The sequence below is a fragment of the Cervus canadensis genome, chromosome 31, assembly GCF_019320065.1.
Source record: "Cervus canadensis isolate Bull #8, Minnesota chromosome 31, ASM1932006v1, whole genome shotgun sequence".
Taxonomy (NCBI): domain Eukaryota; kingdom Metazoa; phylum Chordata; class Mammalia; order Artiodactyla; family Cervidae; genus Cervus; species Cervus canadensis.
In genome coordinates this window covers 34,451,504-34,470,331 of record NC_057416.1, presented here as the reverse complement: position 1 = coordinate 34,470,331, position 18,828 = coordinate 34,451,504, and the positions used below count along the sequence as shown (strand labels likewise).

At 50.8% G+C, this 18,828-nt stretch overlaps 1 protein-coding gene across 4 annotated transcripts in view; it reads left to right on the top strand.

Moving 5' to 3' along the window:
- The window catches only part of ANK1 (ankyrin 1), a 238,814-nt gene that overhangs the window by 135,886 nt on the left and 84,100 nt on the right, over nucleotides 1-18,828 (top strand). The window lies entirely within an intron of this gene.

Genomic DNA, 18,828 nt, shown 5'->3' with positions numbered 1-18,828 from the left:
GCGTCCCTCCACAGGGCAGCTCCTGGTGAGAAGCACCAGCCCCCCCACAGAGGCCCTCAGAGGGTTAGGACGTCCGCTCTCAAAGGAGCCACTTAGCAGGATCGGGGGCAACCGCGTGGTCCTGAGCCCTGAGCCACGGACAGGACTCTCCTGATGGGGCTGCTGCCAGCAAGGCCCCGCGAGCCCGGCCTGTCCCTGGGCGGCCGCTCCGCAGGGCCCCTCCTCCGTCCATCACCGGCTCGGCCAACGCCCAGGCCGCATTTGCACATTATGGGCGCCGTCTCTGATAGGCTTAGTGCTGGAGGAGGCTGCTAACTGCTGCCGGCGAGGAACGGGGGGGCTGGTGGTTAAAGGAAGGGCTCTCCAATGCACAAAGCCCCTCCTGTTGACCTAGCCCCGTGGCTCCTTCACCCCTCACCGAGATCTTAGTCCCACTGGTCCTTGTCTTTCGCTCTGCCTGCTGCAGAGCTGCCCCAGGACCGCCAGCGTCACAGGAGCCTCCTTCCCGTGTTACAGGGCGATCGGGCTCTTGCTCCGAGTGGAGATACAGGCAGAGAGGATGACAGGGCACCGGGGTCCGGGGCAAGGTGGGTCAGAACCTAAAGCTCAGCTCACCTTGGCGCATCGCTGGGACAGCGCCCTGGCTCTGTGACACGCACAGACCCATCTTCCTTAGGGCATGAGAGCGTCTTCTCTTTAGAGCATGCATTCACTGTTCTGAGAAGATTAGAAAACACAGGCTCTTGTCCTGGGGTCATGGCTCGAGAATTTGCTTCTGTCGGAACCTTTTGAGCCAATGGACCGCAATCACAGTGATAGGGCAAACGCCGATGCTTACATAAGTAACATACTTTCAGAGGATGTTTCGTGGAAAGAACGAGAGTCGTTTGCCATAATCGGAAATAATTACTCTAAGTAGTGTGGAAAGAGGCTTATATAAGAGACATCTGAATATTCAGGGCAACTTCCTTGGTGCATGGATTTTTGTCTGCTGATTTTTGTCACCATGATTACGGTTGTAGAAAAGAGCAAATCCACACACAAGGACATAGAGCTACACGTGGCCTCGCCAGTATCTCTACGTAAATACTCCTTTCATTTATCCAAGCGTTTTTCAAGCTTGAAACCCACACCGTCCATGTCTTCCCGGATACCTCCTCAAGTGTAGAGCTGGGCTTTAGGGATTTCATAGTTAAAAAACAAAAGCCATCCTCCTCATCCCCTCTGACCCATAGTCTGCTGACTGTGAGAGCTGTTAATCGGGTAATCATGCAAATAGATCTGCAGACAAGCTATGTTAGGAGCCCAGGAGGAAAGTCACAGGGAGTGAGGAGAGTCTGTAAGAGAGACTTGGGGGAAGGGCCAGAGGTCAGAGAAGACTCCTGGAGGAAGAGCTATTGAGCTAAGGGGTGGGTCAGGGTTAATGAGGGGAGGGAGGGAAGAACATTCCAGAAGCAGAGAAGAGCCCCCAGAGTTTAGAGGGCAGGGTGGCAGAGCGGCTGCAGGCGGGAGGGAGAGACCAGGGACCAGATGAGGTCACCCAGCGAGGTGACCTCGGGGCTGGGCTGGATGCGAGAGGCAGGGGTGATGGTCACAGCAGCCGACGACGGGGTCAGCGTGCCCCAGGGCCCGAGCCGCGTGTGTGCGTCATGCGTGTGGGCACGTGTGCGCCCGCGTGTTTCCTGCTCCGCTGCACGTGAACCCTCTGGTTGCAGAGTGAGGAGAGGGGTCCAGGGCAGGGCCAGAGCAGCCAGAGCGGCAGGGGTGGGGGGCAGACCAAGAGGGATGGAGGCATTTCAGCCCTTGACCTCCTACACAGCCACGTGCATGTGTCCTGACGGAGCGTCCACCCGGCTTGCAGACCTGGGGAGGGCTGCCGGCCTTTACCCTGAGAGCCGAGGGGGGCGGCCACAGATTCAAGCACAGGAGCCGGGGCGGCGGGTGCCCACAGTGGACACGGCAGGCGGGAAGGCCCACGGGCGGGTACGGGAAAGCCAGTTTTCAGACGACGGCAGCGGTCCAGGTGGGACGTGTCGCTGGCCCGGGTAAGGGTCGTGGCCGTGGGGATGGGTGAGTTTTACAGGCGTGGGGGAAGGGGCAGGAGACTTCAGAAGGGACCCTCAGATGTCTGGCTTGTACTGGGGGGTGGGAACGACCTCTGCTCGCTGACCCAAGAACTAGGAGCCGGCTCAGTGTGTGGAGTTGGGGTGAGGAGGTGACAACGGGATGGGGATCCTCTTACAGAGCCTTTGAGGAATCTGGATATTTGAGCCTGGAATCCAGATAAGAGGTCCAACCCAAAGATAGATATTTGGAAACCATTCAGCATTTGAGGAAGCGAAGTTCTGGCTGTTGGCTGATGAGAACAGCAAGGAGAGGCGTGTCAAATCCAACTTCCCAGTGTCAATTCGCACATGTAGGGGTCAGTTCACCCGTGTTTATTAAACACCTTCTTTACGCCAAGTATTGGGCGCTGAGCAAGATAGTCAAAAGGGACAATGTCTGTGCTCTCGTGACATTTACAGCTGGTGAAGAAGACGGGTGATAAGAAAGCAAAAAGGTATCTAACGTCCGCTAATGAGACATCCCGTGGAGGAGAGGGGGTGAGGGGTCTAATCTTGAGGGTGGTTAAGCCAGGCCTCTCTCAGGGGGTGATTTGAAAAGAAGTGAGGGAGAACCATGTGGGCTCCTGAGGTGAGCAGAGCAGTCTTGGAAGACGGGGCGGAGGTGGGGAGGGCGGGGGGAGGATGTGCAAAGGCCCTGGGGCAGCGTGGGGTTGGTTTGTTTGGGAAAGAGCAGGAACAGGGTGGCTGCAATGGAGAGATGGAAGGGAGGCATAGGGTGGGGGGAGGTGGGAGACATTGCTGGGGCTGAATCTTGAAGGGTTTTTGGGTCACGGTGAGGACCTGGACTTTGCTCCAAGGGTGATGGGAAGTCTTTGGAAGGTGCTCCATCTGACTTAATATTTAAGAGGTGACCCTGGCTGCCATGTGGAGGATTGTCTCGGGACACAGAAATGGAAGGAGGGAGATGGTGGGGTGTGAGGGAAGGGGCCAGGCAGAACCCCGAGGGGCTTTGAATAAGGGGGAGACACTGCAGAGGGTAAAGCCCAGGGACTTGCCTCCCCAGGGTCACAGGGTCATCGCCTTGGCTAGGGCACATGGGATGTGGGTCCTGGGGACCCTCACTCAGCCCCGGACCGTGTCATTCTCATCACCGGGGCTACCACATGGCAATGGACTGGTTGGGCTGTGTCTCAACTCAGAGGTCATTGTGAAGACCCCGTGGTTCCCAGGGCCTGAAGCTACGTCCCCCGCGGTCACTCCGTACCTCTCACAGCTCAGCATGTCCAGCCACCCAGAGTGGCTGTGTCTTGTCTGTCCCAGGAGACGCTAGGTGTCTGGGGGCGAAGTCCACGGCTGCCTCTGCCCATAACACCTGGCACACAGCATGTCATGTGGTCAACACTGGGCTGAATAAATGGCTGTGTTATTAGGCACATCCTAACATCAGCTTCCTCCATCCAGTTTCCAGAATGGTTGCTAGATTGCAGTATCAAAATATTTTATTATGGAGGCCATAGCAAGGTAAAATAATACTTTTCTGGGATGAACTGATTGACCGTATGCACTTAGCCATCAGCCCAATGAAAAGAGAACGAGAGGAGACCAAGTCAAAAATTCTCTGTTCTCCCACGTTCCTCGAATTGCCAGGTCTACACAGGGCTCCGACTGGGAACAGCCTGCTCTAACTCCAGGGACGAAAAGCCTCACTGTTTTAGGTTTCATCTCTGTTCTTCTGATGCTCACCAAGCCTGGCCTTCCTGATAGGAACAGAGTTCCTTGAGACACTTGGAGGAAGTTGCACGTCCGCAGTGCTGGCCCAAGGCAGAGAGTTAGAAGGGCATCACCTGGAGCATCCCAGTTACCTCCACCCCCAAGCCTGTCATCCTTCTCATGGTCCTCACTGCTGCCTGACCTCCTACTACGCGTCTCTGTATCTCTTCATCATGCTCTGTCTTCCCCACTATGGTGGAGACACCCCGATGGGCAAGGACTTTGCTCTGTGTAGTGCCCCTCGTCAGGGATTCTGCCTGGCACATAGTAGGTGCTCATAATTGCAGTCCCGAGCTGTGCAGTCTGCTGTCACCATGAAAGGGGAAAGCTCATGTATTTGGTGCCTAGCCCATGAAGGAACCCCACCTATGCACCACCACTACGTTTTGTCTTAAAAATTTATTTATGTGTACATTTTTATTGAAATGTAGTTGCAATGCTATGTTAGTTTCAGGGCTTCAGCAAAGTGGTTCAGTTATATATATATATATAATTCTTTTCTTATATTTGCTTCCATTATAGGCTGTTGCGAGGTGTTGATTATAGCTCCCCGCGAGATACAGTAGGTCCTCGGTGGTTATCTCTTTTGTATCCAGTAGTATGCTTGCGTGCTCACTCAGTCGTGTCCAACTCTTTGTGACCCCATGGACTGTAGCCCGCCAGGCTCCTTTGTCCATGGGATTCTCCAGACAAGAACACAGGAGTGGGTTGCCATTTCCTCCTCCAGTGGATCTTCCCAGCCCAGGGATCGATCCCATGTCCCCTGCGTCTCCTTGCATCGGCAGGCAGATTCTTTACCCCTGAGCCACGATAGTGTGTATATTTTAATCTTTCCCTCCTCCCCTTCTCCTCTGGTAACCGTGTTTGTTTTCTGTGTCTGTGAATCTATTTCTGTTTTGTGAGTTCATTTGTAGTCTTTTTTTTAGATTCCACATATAAGTGATATCATATGGTGTTTGTCTTTCTCTGTCTGGCTTGCTTCCTTCAGTATGATGATCTCTAGGTCCATCCACGTCGTTGCAAATGTAAGCACTGCCGCTTTTAAGAGCATAATGAAATAGTCGCTCTCAGAATAATGACTCTTTTGCAGGATGGCGGTTTTGGCACCAGCCACATGCGTCAAATATGTGGCAATATTTGCTGCCGAAGCCAGAAGCTCGACCATCTGAGCAATCACAAAAACATAAACAATTTCCAACACAGCCCACAAGAGCATGCAAAACCATCCGAGTTCCATCGATGTTCCCTAAATTTCCACGTGTGCCGTCACACACAGGCCACCACTGCTGGGTACTTGTTTATCTCGAAGGTGAAGGGTTTTCAGCATTTCAGATACATGGAGCCACGGAATAATCTTTTCTGCAGCAGCCAAATGCCAAGTCTTCTGATCAGGACTCGTTGGGCTCTGGTGATTGTGATAATTGCTACCTTTCCAAATTATAGTCCTAGAGCTTAGAGGAGAGCGGGGCATTCAACTCTCACTTTTGTAGCTCGGAAAGCTGAGGTTCAGAGGTTACTTCTGAATGTCTTCTGAGCTTTATGACTTTGGATTTGGAGAGATGGGTTGGCAAAGACCACCTGAAGTTTCTCTGCTCATTCGTTTATTCTAAAAATTTTAGATGTATTTAAAATTTTTTTCTTTCAATTTTTTTTTCTTTTCAAGAATTTATTTTATTGAAGTGTAGTTGATTTACAGCATTCTGTTCATTTCTGCCGTACAGTGAAGCGACTTGGTTATACACATAAATTCTTTTTCACGTGCTTTGCCATTGTGGTTTACCACAAGATATTGAATAGAGTTCCCTGTGCTATCCAGTAGGACCTTGTTCTTTACCCACTCTACATATACTAGTTCTACAAACATAAACCAAGCTCTTACAATGCCCCCAGCACATTGGTAGACACTTAACTCATCCACGCCCTGCTCTCAAAGAACTCAAAGGCTAGTAAAGAAGCCCAGCTTGGAAATAGAAGGTGACATGTCTAGTAGCATCCGGGAGGAACACAGAGGCTGTTTTCATTCATTCACTCCACACACTTCTTGAGCTGCTCTACTAAGCCACGTGCTGGCCACTAAGAGGGAGTCCCGGCGTCGACTCCCCCGTCGCTCCCCGTCTGGGGGTGGTGGCTGGGATGCCAGTGAGTCAGAGAAAGCCTCGGAAGAAAGAGTGGGAGTCTGCCAGGGAGACTGAGCACAGGGAATTGTAGCAAGAAGGAGGAGTCGCTGCAGAGGCAGGGGCGGTGAAGGGTGTGGGGAGTGGGCAGGAGTGAGGTTGGGGGGAATGAAACGTAAGAGGGAAGGATGGGGGCAGTCAGGCTAGGAGGGTGCATCTAGATCAAGGTTGATACACAGCCTATTACTCTTCTCTGGATTCATCTTTTCTTTTTTCTTTTTGGCCGCACCGCGTGGCATGCGAGATCTTAGTTCCCCGACCAGCAATTGAACCCATGACCCCCTGCAGTGGACGTGCAGAGTCTTAACCTCTGGACTCCCGGGGAATTCCCCTCTGGCATCATCTTTTGCCTAGGAACTGCTGATCGGCATAGAGATCGTGTTCATCTACATCCTCCCCTAATTCTACCACCCCCAACTCACACAGAAAGCCTTTCCATGTAATGACGGGGTAACACATTAAGCCTTCTGGTGGGCTTCCCAGGTAAAGAATGGGAAAGAATGGGTAAAGAATCCACTTGCAATGCAGGAGACCTGGGTTCGATCCCTGGATCAGGAAGATGCCCTGGAGGAGAGCATGACAACCCACTCCAATATTCTTGCCTGGAGAATCCCACACACAAGAGGAGCCTGGCGGGCTACAGTCCGTGGGGTCGCAGAGTCGGACACGACTGAAGCGGCTGAGCCCACGCACAAGCCTTCTGGAAGTATGCAGCTCTGGATTAGTGATGAGGAGAGGGGAAGGATGTGTAATTACAGCCCCCACATGGGAGAGAGGTGGTCCTGGGGAGGTGGGGGAGTGCAGGTGAATGAGGGGAGGGCCAGATACCCCAGCGTCCAGTTCCAGGGACAGTTTCCACCAGAGAAAGATGTTTGTGAAAAAGACAGAACCTGAAAACCTCCTTCCCCTGAATTATTTTAAATAGGTAAATTACTTCTGCATCGCGGCAGAAATGAGCTATTTGATGTTCATCTTGCTAATTACAGTGACTAATTTATCGTTTGAAAGGAAGCTGATTGCTTGACTGGAGTCAGGGTGACCCATGGTGCTTAAGAATCGCAGGTTTCAGTTTTCCGACGTCTCTGCTTTCTCAAGCCCCTCCAGGCACACCCACTTTGAAGGCCCGCATCACCCTTGCGGGGTGGATGATAGAGCAGGCGCTTGATTAGTAAGGTCGGCAGAGAGGCGAAGAGGCTTTCTGGGCTGGAGCCAGGGTCTCCCAACACTGAACTCTGGGGACAGGCTGACTGTGCAGTGGGCCCCCCCCCTTCTCTGGGCGGCCTTCCTTGTGCTGGTTTTATTTTCATTTTCCTTCCGTCCTGGTGAAGGAAGGTCAACAGACCGCTTCGGGCAAATAAAGGTGCCCACTGGTAGCAGCAGTGGGGACATCTCTGGGATCCTAGGGATGAGAAAGGTTGACAGCAGCATCAGGAATGATCTGGAATGCTTCGCAAGGAAAGCACAGCTTCCAAAGTCCACTCGGTGGTTTGACTGCTCTGAGTTTATAACGTGAAGACCAGATGTGCCATCTTCGTTTCGAGAGACTGAAAAGAAAGATAGGTCTGTGTGCGTGTCGGGTTGCGTGTGAGTTCAGTTCCGCCAATGCCTGGGGAGAACACAGTGAGTGCCCAGGCCCCAGGCTGGGATCAGAGGTACAGTGAGAAGCGGGACTCTGCAGACAGTCCTGCTTGGGGACAGAGACTCGAGAGCTGGTAGGCGCAGTGATAAGGTCATCAAGTGCCCTGGGGATATGGTCGGGAGAGCGACTAACTTTGGGAGCTGGGAATACAGTGTGTGTGTGTGGGGAGGGTGGCGGATGAGAGAGAGACAAAGAAATTCAGAGAGGAAAATGACATGGGATCTGGGCCTTGGAAGAGGATTTATCTCCCTGGCTAACAGAGGAAATGTAAACACAGTTCGTTTTCTTTCCGAGTAGAATAGAGCAGGTGTGTGAATTTGTCCTGGCATCGTTGACACTCGAATGTGAATTCTCTAATAGGCACGTTTTTGGCATTTGTGAGAACCATCTTCCTAGGTTTCATTGTTTCTTGATTTTTAATTTAACAACAGATGAATATAGGGTGGTTGCTGAAAAAGTCACCCTTGATAGAAATATAGAAAGTCGGTCTTCTGTAAGTCTCCCCTTCTGCCCCCACGTCCCTCAAATCACTGTGAGCAATTTGGCATGAGTCTTGTATCTTTCTCTGCATCTCTGCATGCAGAAACATATCTCTTGATTGTCTTCTGAGAGTGCATACAACTGTTTGATTCTGGAATTGTGGAATTAAGAGGAAGCAGGCTGGGACTTCCCTGGTGGTCCAGTGGCTGAGACTCCACGCTCCCAATGCAGGGGGCACGGGTTCAATCCCTGGTCAGGGAACTAGATCCCGCATGCCACAACTAAGACCTGTTGCAGCCAAATAAATAAATATTTAAAAATTTTTTTTTTAAAAAAAGAGGAAACAGGCCTGCCATTTTGAAGACTCACAGACAGAGGCCCCGGAGGTGAAGTGACATGTCTAGACATTAGGAGGACAGCTGAGAGGCCTTCGTTCGGTATCTGATGTCCTTCCCCTGCTTCTGAGGGGCTGGCTCTTTTCATCCTTTTGAAGGGAGGCCGAGATCTCGGACGTGGACACTCTTTCCAGTCCACAGGAGGTTTTCTTAGCGGCCGAGCTGCATGTCAGAGTCCCATTGTCTCATTGCCCTGAGCTCACCCTTTCTGGCGTGTCCCTAGGGGCCTCCAGCCCCTGCAGCTGCTGGGTGGCTGAGCTGGGAGGCTGCCCAGGTGTGTGTCCAGTGAGGAGCGGCCAAGGGACCAGGTTGAAGCATCTCCTCCCAGAGCTCTCAAAGACGTGTGGGTTTCTTTTTTTTTTTTTTTTTTTCTTCTTAAGGTAATGAAAAGCGTTCAGGTGTTTCCCTCCTTGTGAATATCCAGTAAACCAGAATCAGAAGCAGTACCTGGGTCAGGAGATAAACTCCGATTGTGATAGAGCAGAGGAGGGGCACGCTCAGAGCCGGCCCTGAGCGTTCCTCTCGGACCCTGTGCCTTCCTCCCAGTTTCTGAGCTTCTCCTCCCTTCCCTGGTCCTGGACCAGAGACAGGCTGGCAAAAGAGACGAAGGGTGATTTCCCGCCAGGGTGACAGCCATCACGTCGGCTCTTTCTGGCTTCCGATGCGTTAGATCCAGGATCATGTATTTTTAGCAGACCTTTCCCATCAAGCAGTCACACGATATCCGGGTCAGGAGGAGGCTGCGGGCGGGGGGCCTGCCCTCCCATCAGCTGGTTCCCATGCACGGCTTAGGCTGCTCTCTGGACTTTCCAGCCTGGAACAGTCTCTAGACTCTGGTAAAGGCGGCACCCCTTGGGCCTGCAGAACTCAGGGATGTGTGTGCTCAGCCTCCCACACCGTCTCTGGTCCTAGACGTGCAGGGTCCCCAGTGGGCTGCCCATCCTCTCCCACCACAGCCAGCACCCAGAGTCATCCTCAGCTCTGCCTCGGCTTCTCCGACAGCCTCTGCTACTCTCACCCCGTGGCTCCCTCCTACCCAGTCCCTGACTTTGTTGTTTTTTTTTAATTTTAAATTTCCGCACCTATAGAAAAGTTCCATGAACAGTACAAAGACTCCTCTGCCACCCAGATCCTCTGACCTTTCCTGTCTGTTGATGTGTAAGAGGTACAGAGATGGTGTCATTCCCCATCACTGCTAAACATCCGGTGGGTACCATGCGAAAGTCAGGACACTTTCCCGCATAATACAGGATCTCTCAAGGAGTGCACTTTGGGCTCACTTGTCACGTCTTATGGGTCTCCTTCAATCTGGAATGCTTCCTCAGTCTTGGCCCGTCTCATCTTCTTGACTGTCTTCCATCCTGTACTTTGAACCCTGGTCGTGTCCGCAGACGTTTCCTGGTGACCAGGCTGAGGCCATGCACTCTTGGCAGGATCCTGTAGAAATCAAGCTCTATTTCCATATCCGAGGATGTTCACCTTGATATAGGTGTCTGCCAAGTTTTTCTTCTGTAAAATCATTGATTTTTTTTCCCTTTGTGGTTGCTCAGTGTTTTCTTGGGGAAGAATATTCTCATGTATTGCCAATAGCCTGTTCCTCATCAGACTTCCAGCCACCATTCTTGGCAAACACAGTTGGTTCTACCTGCATCGGTTACCACTGTGATGGTTTCAAAGAATGCTTCTCCATCTTCATCATTCCTCCTACACTTATTAGCTGATATTCCACTGAAGGATAAGCTTTCCCTTATTTCTTACTGATTCATTTTTTCATTATTTATTTATACCTGTTCAGATTCAAGAGTTCACTTGATGGGCTGTAGTCTGATACTCTCGAATGATCAAATTTCAATCAGGCCACTAGCAGACTTTTCAATAAGCTGGCTTCTGTGTTCTCTGACGTGTCTGCATCATTCTTTGATTTCTTTACTTTAGGGCAGAAGTTATGTCAGCATCGTTTTGTACTTTCCCTCCCCCAGTGCTGAATCAGCCGCTTTTCCAAGGCCTCTGTTTCTTGGGTGGAGCCTGGTATGTAGACAGCAAAATCTGGTCTCTCAGTGTGCCCATTGCTGCTGCTTTTGTGTGTGTGCACACATCTATAACGACGTCTACATCTGTCTGTGTGTGTGTGTTTAAAAATCCATGAGATCAGGCCAATACTTCTAGTCTTAATCCAAGACCTCAGGGCTCTTCCTAACCTTTCCTCTTTCCAGGTTTAAATTTCTTCAGACAGTGAGCAGCCTGACTCCACTGATTTGCATCACCTTCAACGCACTTGTTTATTTGCTCTATGTACCCACCTCCCAAGCACTCCAGAGCAGCCCCCGCCTCCTTCTCAGATGCCTCTGCAGGGCACCCCTCTGGTTCACCATCCTGCATCCTCAGATGCTAGCATCTTCTGGCTGGATTGAGGGGGGGGGGAGCGGTGTGAGGGAAGGGAAGAGGAAGAAAAGGGAAAATGGGGACATTCCTGTTCCCTTTTGATTTTGTTTCTGTTTAGACTGAAAACCTAATGCAGGCAATTTGAGGAGAGGCCCCAAGATTTACATTGTTGTAGTCATTTCTTTGTCAGCAGCTTAGTCCAAGCCCTTATCTCGTGAGCCCAGGATAGCAGTCACCTCATCTCTCCTTCCCCATCACCTCGGGTTGCTCACCGTCTCCTTGGCCTTTGGTTTCCATGGTCTCTGCCTCTCCTTCTTCCCTGACCCTTTCCCTATTCCCCATAAATTAAAGGATTCAGAGGCGGGATGGCCACCATTTCGACCTTTTTGTTTCTCTCCAGCGCCCCGTTTAGATTCTTATTTCCTGCTCTGTTTCAGGGCTGCAGACCTGCAAATATATAATGTCAGTGATCTTGCACCACAAATAAGAACCGATAATAGAGCAAAGCCAGAGGTCACAAATGCATCAGCAGGTTGTTATTCAGGGAATTAAGCTTCTGTAACATAGAGTAGAATACTTACCTTCTCTGAACAGATAGAGCAAGCTAATAGAGGATCCAGACTGAGTGGGAAAGTAGGGTGTAACATATAAGAACTAGGGGTATGATCCTGTGTGTGCACGTCCTTTTCCTTTATGGGAGAGACTCTCACTCTTTGCTGACCACCTGAAGGCAAGTTACCTGAAAGCCCCTCCCCGGCTTCTTCTTGTTCCCCTCCGGGGTCCTTGGCTTCTTGGCTTTCTCTGCCACTACTCTGGTCTGTTCTTCCAGGACTCCACTCCTTTCCTTCCCCATCAAAGCTTCCCCTGCCCAGGGCTCCATCGCCTCTGGCGGTAGGGCAGCCAAAATTAATCTGATAAGCCCAATCAATAGTAGGGTAGTAGGTGTTTATGAATAAAAAGGCCATGCTTCCCAGTTGCTACAGGAGCAGACATTGCTTAGCTCAGAGAAAAGGGGTAGGGGCTAGAATCCTGAGTTTGGGGGGGCAGTGGGGTGGGAGGGGCAGGTGGGCATGAAGTCCTTAGGACATAGCCAGAAACTGTGCCCTTGGGGGCAGGACTGGCTGAGTGTGCCGGTGAAATACTCACCAAGTGTGAGAAAAGGTGTGGAACAGAACGTGTCCACGTGAGCACACCAGCACCAGCCTTGGAGGTGTTCCTGGAGTTTCCAAAGAGGCAAAGGGTCTCCGGACACCATGGCCTCTCCATTTGGAACAGTCCTCTACTCTGGACAGGACGAGAGTTTGAATTGGCTGTGACACATCTACTGTATTTGTACATTGAGAAATCAATTAGCGTAATTGGGGCAATCAGAGACATGGAACAGAGGGATCATTTGCTGAGAACAAATGTCTAGAGTTGTCTGTTTTGCCAGTGGAATTTTTCACAGTTGGTACAAGAAAATACTGCAAATTAAATCATTCAGGCTGAATGATTTTTTTTCCCTTTCTTCTTAAAAATGTTAAAAGAAACACAGCCTGGCTGAGATCTCCGCTCCCTCGCATCAGACAGATTGCTGCTCAGAAGAACCCACTAAATTGACATTTTACCTGAAAAAAAAAGAGCAAAAGCAAATGAAAAACTGCAGGTGTGCATGCTTGGCATGAATATTTTTGCCAGAAAGATCCTAAAATGGTTGTCTGCTGTGTTCAGACCATGTGGGACAAGATCATATGGAGGCCAGGTGGCCTCAGAGACTCAGGATAGAGTTTCTAGGATGTAAAAAGCTTCGAAGAACATTGCTCCCACCCTAACAGCAAAAAAAGCCTGGATACTCTTCAGAATGACAGTTTTCCCTAAGCCCATCAGAAGGCTGAGATCGCAAGGCAACAAGGTTGGCTGAATTCTCAAAAGGGACAAGCCCTCCTAGGAGAGGCCCCTGTTTCAGTTTTGGTAGATGTAGGAGAGAAAAGCAGTTGCCATAAAGCCAAAGTCTTACCAGATTCTTGGCCAACAAGCCAGCGTGGCTGCAGTGTGTCTGGAACCTCAGGCCTCCACCAGGGGCTCCTGAGAAATACTGGAGTGAATCAGATCAGAAAGCATCCCTGGTGAGCATAGAGCTCACGACAGGAGAGCGGGTGTTGCCTGTGGCTGTGGGATCCGGGTGGAGGGGACCACAGTCAAAGCCTTGCCTGCGTTGCAGACTCTTCCTTTATGTGAAGCAAAAACAGACCCTCTCCCCTTCGGACCCCAGGCAGAAATCCCGTCTCGAGGGGAGAAATAGAGTCAAACTGCCTCTGCTTTTGGTGAGGGTGGGAGACCTTCCAGCCCCAGGACACAGGCAGAGACCCCTGCAGGAAAGGGGGGGGTCACAACCTCTGTACCCCTAGGGAGGGCGGGAAACTGGGGCCAGTAACTGTCTTGTACCAAGAAAAAGCAGAGGTCTGCTTCTGTTAGGGGAGGAAGAGCAAGGAAATGTCACTCAACACCAAGTATAGAGACAAGGCAAGTTTTGCTGCTACGGAGAAGAGGGGGGAAAATAATGGGAAAAAAAAACAAACAAACACCTCCACCTTTGAGGTCCAAGAGCAAAGCCTGCCTAAGACTGAAGCTGGACCAGGACAGAAGAGAAGCTCCGTGCTCCGACCTTGTAACAAGGAAGAACATAGGACTGCAGGGAGGGGGGCAAGAGTGTGGAGAAAGACCCCAGTGGAGGCACAGGCATACCAGGATGGGCTGAAAGCTGAGGGGAGATCGGGAACACAGAACAGGCCTCTGGTGTCCCAGCTCCAGCTCTGGACTCAAGGGGAGAGCAGCCTATGAAAGGCTGTGTGCACCAGGGGTCACAGAACACCCGGGCGCAGGCCAACTCCCGATTGGATTGACTCAGCTCCCCCACCTTCACTCCTGTGCCAACAGCTTCTCAGAAGAAGAAGAAGAAGCATGTCCATTTCCAGGCACAGATTACTTCCGTCTCTACTGTTCTTCTGTGTATGATGTCTGGCACTCAATTAAAAATTACTATACACACACAACGTAAGAGAGAGCAAAGCGTTGTCAATAGACAAAGCCATCAATAGAGCCAGACTCAGAGATGACCTGGATGTTGGAGCTATCAGATGGACTTCAACTGTGCTTAATATGGATCTGGTAGGAAAAATGGACACCATTCGCGAACAGGGGAAGTTTTAGCAGAGTGGGGAAAACTGTAGAAAGGTGTTCATCGCTCAGTTCTGTCCCAGTCTTTGCGACCCCATGGACTGTAGCCCACCAGGCTCCTCTGTCCATGGAGTTTTTCAGGCCAGAATACTGGAGTGGGCTGCCATTTCCTTCTCCAGGGGGTCTTCCCAACCCAGGGTTTGAACCCACATCTTCTGCGTTACAGGCAGATTCTTTACCGTCTGAGCCACTAGAGAGGCCCCAGCTGTAAGAAAGAGCCCAATGAAATGCTAGAAATTAAAAAAAAAAGTTTCTTGGTGATGAGAAATTTCTTCAACAGGCCCAAGAGTAGACTGGACTCAGCAGAGAAAAGAATCAAAGAACGTGATGATCAGTCTACAGAAATGATCGAAACTGAAGCAAAGGAGAGGAAAAGAGTAATGAAAGAAAAACAGCAGAGCAGGCAGGGGCTGTGGGACAAAATCAGTTGGTCTAACGTGTGTCGGTGGAGACCCAGAAGCAAGTGTCTTTAAGAAGAGGAATTTGGCAGGCTGGCATTTGCCTGAGAAAGTCATATATTAAAAAATGGCCACAAGTAGCTACTGCTTTGCTCCTCGGCTTCTAATTTAGCGGAACCTTTTCCTCTAATATCCCTCTATCTCCTTCTTGTTTATCTTCTACACCCAGTTATTTGAGTGAAGAAATAGATGATTTCTCCCCCACAATCCCCCTCGATAGCCTGTCTGCTATTCGGCATGGAGTGGAGTCATTGTCGGGTTAGCTGGACCAGCTGAAAAGGTTCAAAGAAGACTCAGCGGCCTTTACTTATAGCCAACGTCTTGGCAAATAGATGGGGAAACAATGGAAAGAGTGAGAGACTTTATTTTTTTGGGCTCCAAAATCACTGCAGATGGTGACTGTAGTCATGAAATTAAAAGACGCTTACTCCTTGGAAGAAAAGCTATGACCAACCTAGACAGCGTATTAAAAAGCAGAGACATTACTTTGCGAACAAAGTTCCATCTAGTCAAAGCTATGGCTTTTCCAGTACTCATGTATAGATGTGAGAGTTGGACTATAAAGAAAGCTGAGCACTGAAGAATTGATGCTTTTGAACTGTGGTGTTGGAGAAGACTCTTGAGAGTCCCTTGGACTGCAAGGAGATCAAACCAGTCAATCCTTAAAGAAATCAGCTCTGAATGTTCATCAGAAGGACTGATGCTGAAGCTGAAACTCCAGTAATTTGGCCACCTGATGTGAATAACTAACTCGTTAGAAAAGACCCTGATGCTAGGAAAGATTGAAGGCAGGAGGAGAAGGGGATGACAGAGGATGAGATGGTTGGATTGAGTCATCACTGACTCAATGGACATGAGTTTGAGTAAACTCCGAGAGTTGGTGATGGACAGGGAGGCCTGGTGTGCTGCAGTCCATGGGGTTGCAAAGAGTTGGACACGACTGAGCGGCTGAGCTGAATGACTTGAAGCTCAATTTAACTCCAATATAGCACACGGATCCTAATTTTAAAGGTGGGGGTAGACTACAGTCCGCCTCTGTCCATAGTTACAGCTAAGAACAAGAAGCTCTCAGAATCCACACCCTTCCCCTCTTCGGATTTGAGCAATAACAAATCTGCTGAAAGGAAAAGGTAGGATGAAATGAGGTGTTTATTCATAAAAAAAACTCTTGAAATACTGAAAGGAGTCTCCTATACAAACTAGCTGTGCCTCTAATGAGTCCGTTGCGCAACCTTCTTCGTGAACATGTGTGGTGAACGCATTTTCAGGCTTGCAATGACTTCAGCTGCTGGAGGTGAGCGGTCATCCACCCGCTGAGGCCACCTACTGGAGAAGACTTGCTGCAGTGGATCTGGGGGTTTGTGCACCCCTTGTATTCAGCTGCTTCACAGAAGAAAGAGGAGGGCGCTTGATGAGACTGGCTGGGGACACGGTTTCTAGCATCTGAGTTCACGGGTTTGGAATTCGAATGCACCTTGCCGTTGTCAATGGACTTGCACCCCTGACTGTGTGCAGACTGCCCTGAAAAGCCCTCCGTGAAGCTTTCTGACCCCCTAACCAAGCAACTCCTTTCTCGTCTGTGCTGCGTGGTGTCCTATACCTGCATTTGGGGCATTTTTCACATGACTTCGCATTTGTCTATGCATCTCTTTTCTCTACAAAACTGAGTCCTTCGAGACTCAGGGTTTGTGTTTCAGGCCTCCCTAGCACGGTGCCATGCACGGAATAGGTCCTCAGTAAACGTCTGCTGAAGCAGATGAAGTGTGTGCTCGGCCTGAAGCAACTGTAGCTGGGACAGGAGTTTGTCGCAGCTGTGACCTGTGTGATTTTCCTCTGTGCAAAACTCTGGAGCCTTTTTGCACACTTGTTGTAGCTGTGCCACATGGGGCTTACCCTGGGCTCCTGGTGAGGGCGTTGGATTCAGATCATCCCAGAAATGGACTTGAAAGTACCTTAGGGTGACTGTGTTAGAAACGATCAAAGACAAGGTGAGAAAAATGAAGCCATCAAGAAGACATCTTTGAACCAGGAGCTGAGGTGGAAGCTGAGTAAAGCTGTTGGAGACGCGGATCTATTTAGGCCATCCCTTGTCTTCTGCCAGAGTGCAGCTTCGGGAGGGGCATGTGACTTAAGGAGGAAGCAGAGGGGCTTCCCTGGGACCAGGGCAGCGAATGAGTAAAATCCTGGGGACCATCTACAGCAGTCGTGGCCAGCCCCACAGGGATGCTTACGGTGACTGGGAAGTCCCTCTAGGCTGCCTGGTAATCACAAAGGGAAACTGTGCTTTCATCATCTATGAAAAGAAACAGTAGTTCCTCAGGTTGACAAGAAACAAAAACCCAAACCCTTTCTTCTGGGGAATCCGGGTTAGCTCTGTCTGTGGCAGTGCCCTAGAAAGGCTGTGTGACTTGAGCCAGTCATTTGACCGCTCTGGGCCTCCGTTTCCTCAGCATCCAGGGATCTCCAGCATCCAGCTGGCCACCAGCCTTCTCCGGGCAGACAGCACGCTGACCCTGTGGCTCCAAAGAGCAGGGACAGTCACCCTGGGGCTTTAGCAGCGAACATGAGTGTTTTCCTTCTAGACTTGCCACTTCCCCAGCTTTGAGGCATATTCAGAGCCAGTAACTGCCCCCAGAAGGTGACTGCAACCCACAGCACCACTGAAACCCAAGCAGTCAACACACACACGCACACACACACGCACGCACATGCACGCATGCACACACACAACCACAGCCGAGACCCCTGCGGTGAGCAGACTGCGATTCCCACGGCCACACACGCCATCCCGAGTACCCACATAACCACAAGTTGCCTGCGCTCAGCACCCCGAACCTTCCAGACTAGGTGGCTATTGGGTGTGTAGACGGGATTGCAGATCACAGTGCTGGGGAGGGAGGGGGTCTTCTGCCGTGCAGACCCACCCCAGTACTGGGTCAGGATGCAAAGCTGGAGAGAGTGGCTCCTGGGGCCACTAGCAGGTCACCTGACAAATTGCTTTTCTGCAAGTTTGTGTTTCAGATCAAAGTGATTTGAACAGGGCTGGTGTACTTCAACCCCAAGCTCTTCCTCCTCCCCCAGATTCCTCTAGTAACAAACTGCTCTCTGATACTCAACCAGTCTCTCCCTTTCTGTGACCCAAACTGGTTCTGACCTGGTCTTTATCTGATAAGCCCATTCACACTGGGGTGTGAATAATTCACAGTTTTGGACCCTCTCTATCATGCTATCCAAAATCTGCGAGAGGAAGAAATCTCATGGAGACTTTCAGGCATGCATTTGCCAGAGGAAATGGACTTCCCAGGTGGCGCTAGTGGTAAAGAACCTGCCTGCCAATGCAGGAGCTGTAGGAGACTCGGGTTCGATCCCTGGGTTGGGAAGATTCTCTGGAGGAGGACCTGGCAACCCACTCCAGTATTCTTGGAGAATCCCATGGACAGAGGGGCCTGGCGGCCTACAGTCCATGTGGTTGCAAAGAGTCAGACATGACTGAAGCAACTTAGCAAGCACGCAAGAGGAAAAATTGCCCGGGCTCTCAGATCACCCACCTCCCACCCCCTCCACATCCCTGCCCCCACCAGCAAGGCTGGCTGTGCTGACGGGCAAAGATTTGGCCAACTGCACTCTGTTCAGGGTGCAGGGTGGGGCTGATCTAATAGGAAGTAGGTAAGGCTGCCCTCAAGCCTGCTGTCGGCTGTCTTCTGACCCCCAAGGCACCTGTTGTATTTGCTGCATCCAAGACCCTGATGTACGTCTTTGCTCTCCAGCCCCCTCTCCCGTCATGAGGCACCTGCGTTGTGTACCTGCAGTGATCGCTCAGTACTTTCCTCGGTGGTTTTAGAAAAGCAACAGGACCCGTCTGTTCACGGGTGGGAACACTACCACTCCCAGGCAGAATATCTGTGCTTTAATTGGAACCTTCTGAAAATGATGCCCGGATGCAAAGTGAGAGTGGGTGTTTCGGGACCGCGAGGTGGAGCTGCAGAGGTGTTTGAAGATGGCTGAGCCAGGGACCCCTCCGCTCTCATCAGCGGGAACCAAGTCCCTCCATCCTGGCGGCGAGGGTCTTTCTTATTGGTCAGAGCCCTAGGTGGTCCTGGGGCAGCCCGTGAAAGGGGATGTGTGAGAACAGGGTTGAGCAGCAGAGGAGACAGGAAGGGGAAAGTGGGAAGAAGGGAGAATTTCTGGTTGGGAAGGAGGTGGGTGGAGATCACTGACTGATGAAAACCATTCTGTATGTGGAGCCAT